The sequence below is a fragment of the Cavia porcellus genome, unplaced genomic scaffold (genome assembly GCF_034190915.1).
Source record: "Cavia porcellus strain 051 isolate PalLab524CR breed Dunkin Hartley unplaced genomic scaffold, mCavPor4.1 scaffold_22, whole genome shotgun sequence".
In the NCBI taxonomy this organism is placed as follows: domain Eukaryota; kingdom Metazoa; phylum Chordata; class Mammalia; order Rodentia; family Caviidae; genus Cavia; species Cavia porcellus.
In genome coordinates this window covers 44,363,632-44,376,276 of record NW_026947505.1, presented here as the reverse complement: position 1 = coordinate 44,376,276, position 12,645 = coordinate 44,363,632, and positions in this window count along the sequence as shown.

The following is a 12,645-nucleotide window of genomic DNA, read 5'->3' as shown; positions in this document are numbered from 1 at the left end:
ATTTAATCTAATATAAAACATTATAGTTTCAAGACACAACCATTAAAAATTACTGAGAAGTAGTTATATTAACTGCATATATATGTGTATACACTGATCTTTGAAATTTGATATGTTTTCTTCATAGTAAATTACAATTTGCGTGAACCTAAAATCAGGTGTCAGTAGTCACATGTGAGTAGTGACAGTCGTATTTCATGCTGCAGTGTATACTTTGCAAAATCCTCTCTGGATAAAGTCAGACCAGGAAAGAATTAGACACTGATGGAGCTTAGTGAAAAATTCCCAGCTCTTCTCTGGTAAATCTTTATATAGAATTTAAAAGGAGTCTTTTGTGAACTTACCCTGAACTGTCTTTCTCTTTTTATTTTCTATCTGCCTAATTTTAAAGTTATTTTTCCTATCTTTCTCATTGCTGTGTTAAATTAATTACAATTTTGGTTTTTCTGTTTGACCTTACAGTAAGACAGGCTGAAAACAATGGAAGCAGAAGAAGATACTAGTGTCCCTCTGCATCACTGTGATTCTACTGTTTGCCCTCAGGAAATCCACCTCTAGATCCCTCCTCCCTTTCTGCAAGGTGAATAGCTTCTTATTTTACGTATTTGATGAGTTTACCATACAGTCCATTCTGTTATAACAGCCACATATATGTTGTTGAACATTACTGTACTATGGGAAAAAATCAATCAATAAATTCCATAGGACTTATAGAAAAATGGGGCTTACCACACATTAGTGATGCATTAACACAAAAAGTGACAGAAACCAAACAAAAACAGCAGAAGAGTTTTATGCACAGAAAATGTTTAAAATACATAAATTCCAGAATAAATATGGCAGTAGACCTTGAAAAAAGACTTTTGTGTATAGAAATATTCACTTGAAGGGTTGAGCTAATGAGTTCTGGAATAGGAGTAAAAAGAAGGTGACAAGTGAGAGGGAAGGTGGCGACACCAGATAAGTACTGTGCAAGTGTGGCTAACTCAGGGCAGGTGGAGACCTGACACATCTTTAGATGCATGCATGGGTGCATGTCTGCCTGTATCTCACCCCTGTGGTGCTCAGTTCCTTGGGGACTTTTCCACATTCAAGTAATATTCCTTGCAGATGCAGAGTTCACACTGTGCCTTAGCTGTTCCTTAATTTAACAACCCTTGGAATAAACGTTTGTGCATTGTAACATAACTAATCAGTTATTTCTCTTATGATCATACTTGCATGTTTTTGTTTTTAGTTGCTTGTTCATAGGCTCAGTTCACTTTGTGTGCTTAATTCTATCATTTGTCTCTCTTCATCTAGTGTCTGAGCCCTAGAAAGCAGTAAATGCATCACTCAAATGTTGTTAACCTAAGTTATATTTGGCTGCACTGTATGGAAATTTAATTCTTCAGGGACTAGTCTCACACACTTAGGTATGTCTTCAAAACTTAGTAAGCTCAGACTGAAGGAGCAAGAAGACATGCACCTAGTGTGCACCCACTGTGTTCTATGTTCATCTGCCCTTTGCTTCTTATTTCTGGGAGGACTATCGCTGTGCTAGAAAAGTCAGTGGCTTAGTCAATGGTCTCAGTGTCTTAACAGAGTAGACTACAGGGAGCCAAAGCTGGCTAAGGAAACAATGCTCAACACTGTTTTTCCAAGTCTTTCTCCAGTCCCTCCTCCAGCATGGAAAAACTTCCAGGCCACTCTTCAGATCAGGCCACTCCCTTACTGGGAAGCTAGGATTTCACTCAATTGCACCCATGCAATGAAGCCAGAAGAAGCACTGTTTCTTCACATTTGGAAGCTGAAATCAATTTTCACTCCAGGCCAATGGGCAAGTGAAAATTCTCATTGGCAATCTGGAATACCCAGTGTACTCACTGTAAATGTTTAGTGGAGTTTTGAATTATTTTTTCGTGTATAAATTGTGTTGATAAAGTAGCAAAAGATGTGAATGAACTAGCCAATACAGGAAAACTACTTAATTTTGTTCACATAATAAAACCACTTCTCACTTCTAAATTTTTTTTTTTTAGTGAGACAGTGTCTCACTATATACAGTTCAGGCTGGCCTTGAGCTCACTTAGTAGCCCAGGCTAGTCTTGAACTTTCAACGATCCTCCCATCTCCAGAGTACTGGGATTACAGGCATGAGCCACCATGCCGGGCTTCACTTTTAAATTTCTAGTTTTGAACTCTTACAAAGAATATGAATATCCATGTGTGTATCATTGCCCTCTACTGGATATATTGGGCAATGTTTTTCCCTAGTTCATACATCATCATAATCTATCAAACAATAGTTTAGCATGTCTGGAGTTTCGTTTTTATGATTCTAAATGTTTTTAATGTAACATACATTTATTTTTTAACAGTGCTGTGAAGTAGCTATGCTATTTTCATTCCCATTTTACAGGTTAAAAACTGATGCAAGCTCACAGTTTCTCATTCAGTATACATTTTTAAAAGAAGCTGTGTGCAAAGAACTATGCTAAGCAGCAAAAAGCTAGGTAAGATGTCTTTGGGAGTTTAGGAAGAATTACAGATGAGAAATACTTGAAAATTACAATAAACTAAAATTGTGATAGCTGAGTGAATGAAACTAAAACAGTGGAGCAGACACAAGTGTATGTTAGTGTATTCTCACTATACTCTTCATTTTGATATATACTATTATACATCCTGTTTTACAACTAAAAAGATCAAAGTTTTGTGCCTATAAATCATTTGTTCAATTCTTACAGAGAAAAACAGCACAAAAAATGAGGAGAGAGTTTTTGCCAATGGTGTAAATCAAGGAAGACTTCATACAGGTGACAGCATTTGATCCAGGATTAGTAGCTTGCAGATATCAGGAAAACTCTACTGACATTAGTAAAGCACTAACTGACTGGATGGCAGGTCATTAAGGAGGGGAGGGAACTTAAGCTACAAGAAAAAAATTACTGTATTTCTGGTACAGATGTATCTTAAGGCAGCCTCAGGATCAAGTGGAAACTCTGGGTGGGAGGGGTTGTCCAAACTGGCCCACTGAGCAACAAAGACATGCCCTGACATGTACCGTCCTGGCTTGGCTTTGCTCTGGCAGAAGTCATGAAGCCTGTCTTATGTGTGGTGAGGCTGCTGAACCTGAGGCTCATGGATGTGTTACAGATCACTGGGAGTTGGGGTGGGAAGGAAGCACAGACCATGGCAGGCTGAGTTCCAGGGAGTCAGTAAGGAGTGGCGCATAACAAGGGAAAATGTGAAAATCATTCACTTTCACATTAGAGGTTGCTGAACTGTGGCACCTCCTCTTTCCTTTAACAATCTGGACTAACAGCCTAAAAGGCAGTATGTAAAAAAAGAAAATAAAATTGAAGACACTGTAGCTCATGAAACAGGGCTCTCTTTGTCCTCTGAACATGATGATAAGCCTCATTGAGTAGAGCACGTGGGTGATTTTTGCCTAGAGTTTTCCTTTTATGCCTGACAATTCAGCAAGCCTCCAGAGTAAACTCCTAGCACCTTGTATGCATTCTGCTTCTGGCAGCCTCATAATGTCTCAGGGTCAGAACAAATGGCAGGGACCAGAGAGAGAGCTCCTAGCACCAGAGCCCTTCTGCCAGAGGATTGAAGGGGATGTAGATGAGGGTGGGGGTTGGTAAAAGAAAGAGAAAAGTGAGAAAGCTAAGCCATGTTGCAGAAAGGACCTGATCATTCTGTTGGACAAAGGAAACACTAAGTGGAAAGTATTCTTCTTTTAAAATTTTACAGTAATCCCTTCAAGCCACTGAGAAAGAAATACAGGAGGAAGGGAGACAGACAGAGGGGTGGAAAGAGAAGAGAGAGAGTGAAAATCTTATAGCTAGACAGTGTTAGGGTTTGTGTCTAGGTGTCCTCCCAAAGCCTCATGTAGGTTTTGTCATTGAAGACCATGTGAATGATTTTTAGTGCAAAGCTTGAGGTAAGAGTGTGAGTGCTACCCCATCCTAAGGAAGGTAGCCTGAATACAGAATAAGGGAAAGACTATCTGTTTGTCTGTCTCTGTTTCTTTTGCATTTGATGTCTTCCTTTTCCATGAAATGTTACCTCTGAGCCATGTGCTACCCTGCCCTGGAGTCAGCTAGTTATGTACTGAAACTTCTACAAACTGTAAGCTAAATAAAACTTCACCCCTTTAAAGTTGAGTGTCAGGTGTTTTGTCTCAGTGATGAGAAAACTAACTAAGACAGACAGACATAAATGCAGAAACCGCTGAACCAATACAAACACATGGACTTTAGTGACCCAGAATAATCATGACATTATAATTTTTCCTAAGCAAAGGGCTTATCTATTGACTCACTCTTATTACCTCAAATAACGCACTGCACATGGCAGTACATTCAGTTCTTTACTGCATGCATATTTACTGAAGACCTATTGCACTTGATCATTTACTTACCAAGACTCTATTAAATTTCTACTAGGTACCAGGAACTGTGCTAGGAGTGGTGAATACAAAGTTAAATAAATAAAGTCTCTTCTATTAACTACAGCTTTGCCAAGAGGGTTGCTGAATATATGGGATGCTTAATAAATGTTAAATAGAATTGCACAGGTGTTAAATTCTCCTCAGTAGGGTTGGGACCTGGGAACACCAGTTGGACAGCTTTCCTGGTATTATTAAAACAACACACAACCACAAGTGTTTGTGACTCTTTTATTTCTCCTATTGGAATCTATCTCAGTTTGGGAGAAGGAAACATGCCTTTGGCAAAAAACAATTAGGGCAGAAAAATGAAGATTTTTGCCTTTATGATAGAGCTGTAAACTTCATTTTATCTGAAACCTACTATCATCTTTAGAAACACTCTAAGTTCATGTTATTAGCTAAGGAGACTTGGCCACTAAAGTGAAATTAGATTTTTGTTCAACTATTGACACATTGAGTTTTTTCTGCCAATCTTACACACATGTTTTAAAAGCAATGTGGACTCAGCAATTGACAATGAGATTGGATCCAGGTATCCTGAGTGGGCGGTAGCTTCGTATAGCTAGGAAAAGCAAGCTGCAGTGGATGGACTGTGCCCATTTCTTAAAGCAGAAAAATAAATTTATTTGTAATAGTTCTTTCTTTCTGGCATCCTGTGCAAATAATTTTGCCCATTTTTTTCATACAAGTATCTATTCTTCCTCATGTGCCTTTTGTCTTTTATTTATGTAAGATATCTAGAAAAGGTAAGGCTCCAAGAAGGTCACAAAATGAAGTATTTTTGTTGTTGTTGTTTTAGCAATTTCCCCAAAAGATATGGGTGCAAGAGGGTAAGAAAGTGATGACATGGAGCAAAAACTTGCATATCAAGGTTTCCCCTTTTAAAAATCCACTGAAACTTTCCAGAGATTTTCACATCACCAAACCCTAAACCAAGACAGAACTAAAAATTGTATATTCACTTGCTGCTTCCAAGATTTGAATTTCAAGTATCATTTAAAAAAATCATAATAATGCATAGCAAAAGAGCTTAAGAAGTAGCAAAAAGTACCATCCACAGACACCATCGCTTCCTATGGCAAGTGGGTGTATAATGTCACACAGGATAGCAGCTTTATAAGAATAATCAAACTTTTCATTCAGGTAAGGTTAGATGTATGAAAACTGTACAGCATTGGTTTTGAGTGCACCACTTTGCAGCTGACTGCCAATACCTCACTGCCAACTAGTGATGGACCTGCCTGTGATAACACATGCCTAGGTCCAGTGATCTATAAGGAGGGAGTCCAGGGTCAGGAACAAGTCCATCTAGGTCTTCCTGTATTAAATCTTGACTAGTCCCGGTGAAATCTTGGATCAGTAACTTCAAGCCTCAGTTTTCACATTTGCTAAAAAGAGATATCTTGGAAAAGAGTGTAAGTATTCACTTGGTTAGTGGTCTGGAGTCAAGAGCTATGCCTAGGTACAGATCCACCAGATGATTTCCCTCATCTCCCTTGTTTGAGTAAGAGCTGTGGCTTGTTCTCTGGGTCCCTTGAGACTCCATGTACACATCCTTCATATTTAGCATGTATTCCATAAAGGTTTGCTGAAATGAGAGAATATGACTCGTAATGTCGCACTTGTAACTAATATGGTAAATCACCTTTATAATAAAACACCTTATTTAGTAATTGTTATTTGTCTTGTTGACATTACATATTTTGTGCAACATTAGGATTTAGGGTTAGTGTAATTCATTTTTTGCCTTTCACCTCCCTCCCACAGTGGTTAGCACTGTATAGATTACATCTGAGAAGCTTGTTAGTTAGTCAATGGTCAAAAGAAATTAATCTATCCTTTCTTCTGGATATACTGAAAAATGTGTTTGTGCACTTTGTCACAGGCTTTTTATTTCTAAAAATCTCAGTTTACCTTGGAAACTAGTGATAATTCTGAGTTTACAAACATTCAGCAAGGATGATCAGATTGCACTTTGGAAAAAATCTATTTCAAGCTGTATGCCAACAGCAAGTGTTCTTTCTTATGCTACTAATAACTCAACAGGGACAGTAGGCAGTAGCATTGCTTACAGGTTCTTCATTCTTCACAGAGAGAACAGTTTTATCTTGTATAGGCAGCTATATTTACTTACTTAGTGGAGATCTGATTACCTGTGTACTAACTTTGCACTATCCATGCCCACAGAGAGTTGCACAAAATGAGAAGGGCCTGTGGAAATACACATCTAATGTTATAGTGCAATTGTATTGGTAATTGCAACTTAACCAGTTTTACTGCTAGTTCTGGAAGGAAGTAAAATTACATGCAATAATAAGATTTTTGAAGAAATTAATACAATGCATAATGCAATAATTTTCCCTGATGAAGTAGCTAGTATTAAGTACATACATAGAAATCTAATAAGTAAGATTTTGTATTACAGATACTTTGTTCAGTAGTTAAAAAGTCACTAAGAAGGACCAAAGAGTGAACATATGCAGGGTCTTTCTTTTTGAAATAAAATGTTCTCTTGCTCTTTAATACAACTCTCAAAGAAGGATTCATTGAAACTCATTCTAGACTATTTAAAACTTGGAGAATTCATAATGATGTAGATTCAGTTTATCAACACTAGAGAATTCCCAAAAGATGATTTCATGATATTGATAAACTCAGTAGTCATACTAATATTATGAAGCTCAACATTTTCTTTCTTTTTTATTTTTTTATTTGTTTCTTAGAGAACATAGTTTGATCATAAGATGTTAAACAAATAATTTCCAGGATTTATATCATGAGTGTTGAATCACACTGCAGCCTTCCAGGTTTTTGAACATGCCCTCAGTGGCCCTCAGGAAAGAAAAAATTGTCACCCTGCTTATTGCTCAGTAATATTTATTGGATGGATGCTTTGTACTCAGTACAGCTTGTGCAATGCTAATAATCTTGAAATCTTAGTCCTACTGCCATTTTTTAAATAAGGGAACAAAAATACAAGGACAAATAGAAGAATCAAATTAAATCTGACTCATTTTTACCAACCTTTCCCTCAGCTCTTAGTACTGGGTCATAAGAGGTTTTCAGGGAAAAGAAGTTTGCCTTCATTGAGAAATGATGGACATGCCCTTAACTACTCTAATTTGCTATTAACAATTTGTTATGCATCTCTCTTCTTTAAATTTATCTAAATTCTTCCTGTGACTATTTTTACTCTCAGCTCATATAAATAATTGGCATAATAAATCCCACATGTTACTTTATTTACAGTTAAGAACTTCCTCTCAAACTTCAGCAATGTTCTTATAAGTCTGCAATCACAAGAAAGGGGAAAATAATGTTTCTAATAATTATTCCCTCTTAATTTCCGTTTTTTTTTCATTATATAGATTTGTAAGCTTTGAAATCTTGACATTGAAAACAACAGCAGCAACATTTTACAGAAACTTTACTTTAAAATATAACTATCTAAATGCTCCATTCAGCTATCATTTATAAATTGATACTGGCAACCAGGCAAGGGCTGCAATATGGAATAAAATATAGCTCCTGTCACCCAGAAGCTCTCCGTCGAGCCAGAGAGACAGAGCATAAACTGATAAATATAACACAAATACAACTGAGTTATGTAAAATGTTATGGGTAGCAACACAATTTGGGGAGAAATTGCTCCAGAGAGACAGAAATCAGCAAAAGCTCAGATTTGAGGAGACACTTGTGTCTTAGAGAGGAAGCCTTATCTAAAAGATAAATATAAAAAGCAATAAATAACAGGAAGTAAGAACACAGAGATCACAGTTAAACAGGGTTGTATTTGATCCATATTTTTATTTCATGACATGTGTGTAACCTTGCAGAAATCACTTTCTTTACCTTTTAAAACTAAGAGTTCTCCAGAAGTGTCATGAATCTAAAGATGCTTCATTTACAGTATAAGGACCACATGACACACTGTGTGTCCCTCCAAAATGTGTATGTCAGAACCTAGCATCCAATGAGGTCTCATGAAGAAGTGAGGCCTTTAGGGGAGGTGATTAGTTTGGGAAGACTTTGCTTTCATGAATGAATTAATGTTCTTATGAAATAAGAGGTTGAAGAGTTTCCTAGGGTGTCTTTTGCTTTTCTGCCATCTGTGGCAGACGCAAGGCATCTTCGCCAGATACAAAATGCGCCAACACCTTGATCTTGAACCACTAAAGCATCAGAATTATAAACGAGTGTATGTTTTTTATAAATTAACTGCTATATTTTGTTACAGCAGAAGAATGGGACATGGCTGTGTAAAACCTTTAGCACACATATGCCTGACACACATAGACATTTATGAGATGTCTAACATCATCATCATAATTAACATTATTATGGTTAGCCAGATACTATATAAAACCACCTTCTGGCTTCATCAAAAACCTTTAGCATAACATCTTGTTATCTTCTTTCCTTTTATGGGATGAAGGAGATACAGGCTAGAATTCAGCATGCTATTTAAACTGTAGACAACTGAATGTGTGTCCGAATCACCAAGGACACTTGTTATGATTCAGATTTATAGACCAGTCCCCTTCACCTACTGAATCATAGTTCCCGAGATTCTAGAGCCTATATTTTGTATAATCCCTAGGACAATTTTTATATACACTAGAGTATGAAAAATTCCTTCTTAGGTAAATTTAGCTAGTCTGCTCAAGACACTGTTTATCAGATATTTCCCCAAATCCTAGATTTCTTTTTTACCTTAACCTCACCCACACTTTCTGTTTCGCAGATCATTTATTGGCTAAAGAATTATATGCTAATCTTTCTGTACAGATAAGCGTTTTGCAAGTGTCTTGGTGATTTCTTAGAGAGCTTTCAATCTGTTTAAGATAATAAGAAAAAGATATGTGTAATAGCTAGCTACAGGTAAAAATTAAAAGGTGATTTGAGGCCTCAGGAGAAGAAACCAAGAGACTAAAGACGTCTGAACTCAGTGTCAAAGGCTTGGAGTTCAAGTGCTGCTTCATCTTTTATTAGCTGTGGGCAGGGAGGCCCATGCACTTTGTGTTTCAAAGCTTCAGCATGTGTTTATACTTCCAGGATCAGAAACAAAAGTGTACGAGATTCTTTTCAGTGTTCTCATTCTGTAAACATACATAAATTCACAGATCTTCCCTGGATCACATTGAGTTGTGAAAATGACAGTTTTTTTGGCTGAAGGAAAATTTACTTGTATTTAGTTTAGATATAGAGTTGTCTGTAATTTAAAATATAATGTTATTTATAATGTTAAAAACTTAAGGTAAATTAGATTTAACAGTTTAATTGAGCAAAGAAATTTATGAACTAGGAGGTAGTTGAAATTGGGAGAGGATCAGAGAGCTCCACCTGGCAGAACCAGCAAACGACTTTCACAGGCTGAACACAGACCCAGTACACAAATCTTCTGGTTGATAATGAGGCATCTGTGTTACATGGACATGAAGTGCTACATTGTCTTGTTATTAGTTGAAACTCAGTTGTTTGTGATTGACTGAAACTAGGCTACTTATTACAAAAGATAAGCCAGTATGTTCTGGGTAAGTGGTTCTTGTCTATAATTGTAGACTCTGAAGTGCTGACACAGGAGGATCACAAGTTTTAAACCCAGCCTTGGACAATTTACTGAGACACTTTCTTAAATTTTTTATTTTATTTTTTTTAATGAGGGAAAAACAAAACAAAAAAGCAAGATAAACACGAAACAAAAGAGATAAAAAAAAAACTAAGAAAAAAACCAAAACAATAACAATATACGCTTTCCACACAAGGTGACAGGAATTTAATAAAGGTCACTAGTTTGCATAGTTATCGTCAAGATTTACTCAGATTACCAGATATAGACATGCAAAATAGATCTAATCCTATAAGTGTTAACTCTTTTGCTCCAAGAATCAATAGAATTAGTAGTACAATCATCTTAGATATCATAAGTATATCATTTTCTTAAATTAAAACAAGGAGAAAAAAAGAATTGAGGATATAGCTTGGTTTGAAGGACCACATCAAATTCGTTTCCTCAGTCAGTCATGTTATGGTTTCAAGTTAATAGTTTCCTGCTTATCTATCAATATTAAACAATATACAATAATGTATTTTTACATTTTACTGTGTAATTTTTACATTTTCATGTACTTTTTAAAATAATCAAAGCAATGCTTTAGTTGCGTTATACAAAAATTTTTGTCTGTTTTTCACATGAAGAAAGAGAAGTGTAGGAAGTTAGATGATTCATCCCAAACCACACTTCTAGAGCAAGATAGAGACAGAATGCAATCCAGGACTCTCCTTCATGGTACATAACTGCTCAGATTTGAATAATAATAATTTTTTAAAAAACAGCGTTACTTGGATATTTTGTAAGTTTAACAACTGTGAAACCCAAACCACATATGAAACTGCACCACAATGAACCTCAGTATCTGAGACACTAAATAGGATCAGAGCCAATCCACAGCTCTGAGAAAGATGGGTACATCTGCTCAGACCATAGACTTGTAAGAAAATGAGAAGAAATGAGCTATGCGTATATAAATCACAGTTTTCAAAAACACTCAAATTTATGACTTCTTGGATCATTTTTATAATTTCAAATTCAGCAAAGGTTACAAAACTATGAAAATGAAGGTTAGATACCATCAGAGCTAGTGGCAAGTTCGGACTAATCTACATTTCTTGAATCCTAGATTCTATTTCTTTCCATCAGGGTTTGCTAAAGAACTAATGAACTTCCCATCTAAAAACCTTACTGTCTTTGTCTTTTTCTTTAAAGTTTATCCTGTTGTTTATTTTTATATGTGATTTTATTTTTGATTTAAAATCCAACTACTGTATATATTTTCACATTTTTTATATCACATTGCTCTTCAGGCATGTTTTGGTAGAATGACCAACAACACAGTACAATCAAAACCGTGGTATAATGTAAAAAAAAAAAAATCTCTTTTTGTTAATTGTGAATTTCCCTGGCAAACAGAGAGTTTGGTTTCCCAAGCACTGTGTTGCTGAAGTTTTGACACATGCTATACAATTTTGAATTTGCAACCAGGCAATCAATGGTTAAACCAATGGGTCTCTGGGATCACTAAGTGACCCATCTTGTTATCAAGATGAAACAGGAATAATAAGGATAATTGTGTAACCAAGATCTTGATTATGATACTAATCAAAACATTTGCCATAACAATGTCAATTATCATTAAATAGCATTTCCTTACTCACAACATGGGAATCAAGCCAATACTATAATAAACCACCCACGATGGAGTGAGAGGATGTTGCATTTGTTCTGGAAAAGGATCACATAAAATATACTGCAAAGAATTATTTATAAACTGATGTGATAATTTGTGTATATTTTATAAATTTTGGTGGGTCCTTAAGTGCACTTTTCTTAATGCCAAAAGAAAAATTGTCATTCACTTAGTGAAGCAAGTGACTATAAAACACAATAATTTTAAAAACACAGTGCTCTCTGTAGCATAAATAGATAACAACTTCATAGAAGTTTTATCATTATTATTTCTTTGATAATAGTTACCAAGTATTTTAAAACTACCATTAGACTGCAAATGTATTTTGATTTTGCAGTTTTCCCATTCTAGTCTCATGAAATCTTTTCCAGCACTGTGGTTATTTTATTCGTGTCAATTTAAATTAAGTCAAATTAGTTCTCATTTCAATATTGACAAAGATTTTGTTTGACAGCAAGAGTGACCTCTGATTTCTTCCCAAGGACATTTTAGCCATAGAATGGGTTATAAGCACTCTTTGAAAGGAAGGCTGAACATCAAAAATATTTCTATTGAAACTGAGGCAGACAGCACAAGAGAAAAGGGCCTTAAATTATGGCTCAATATATCTGTAGACTAAAAGAACTGTTTAGTGTTTGGGAAATTCCAGAATTTATTCCTAATTTATTGTAAAGAATTTTCCTAAGTACTAACACTGAAAAGAATGTCTAAAACCAAGTTGAGGTAAGCATAGTATTTTGTGCACATTGTAATGAACACTAAGTCTTTTTCTGAAAGGTAAAGCAGGAGGTGAGGGCTAAAATGTTCATGGAAGGAGAAGGTAGACACATTTTAAAAAGTTACTGTATCACCAAACTGTCTGTGTTGGATGTAGACTCAAAATTAAAAAAGAATCTCTAATCCAGCTTCTTTCAGTCTGGTTACTGAATTTCTGATCTTTTATGTATTTTGTGTGAG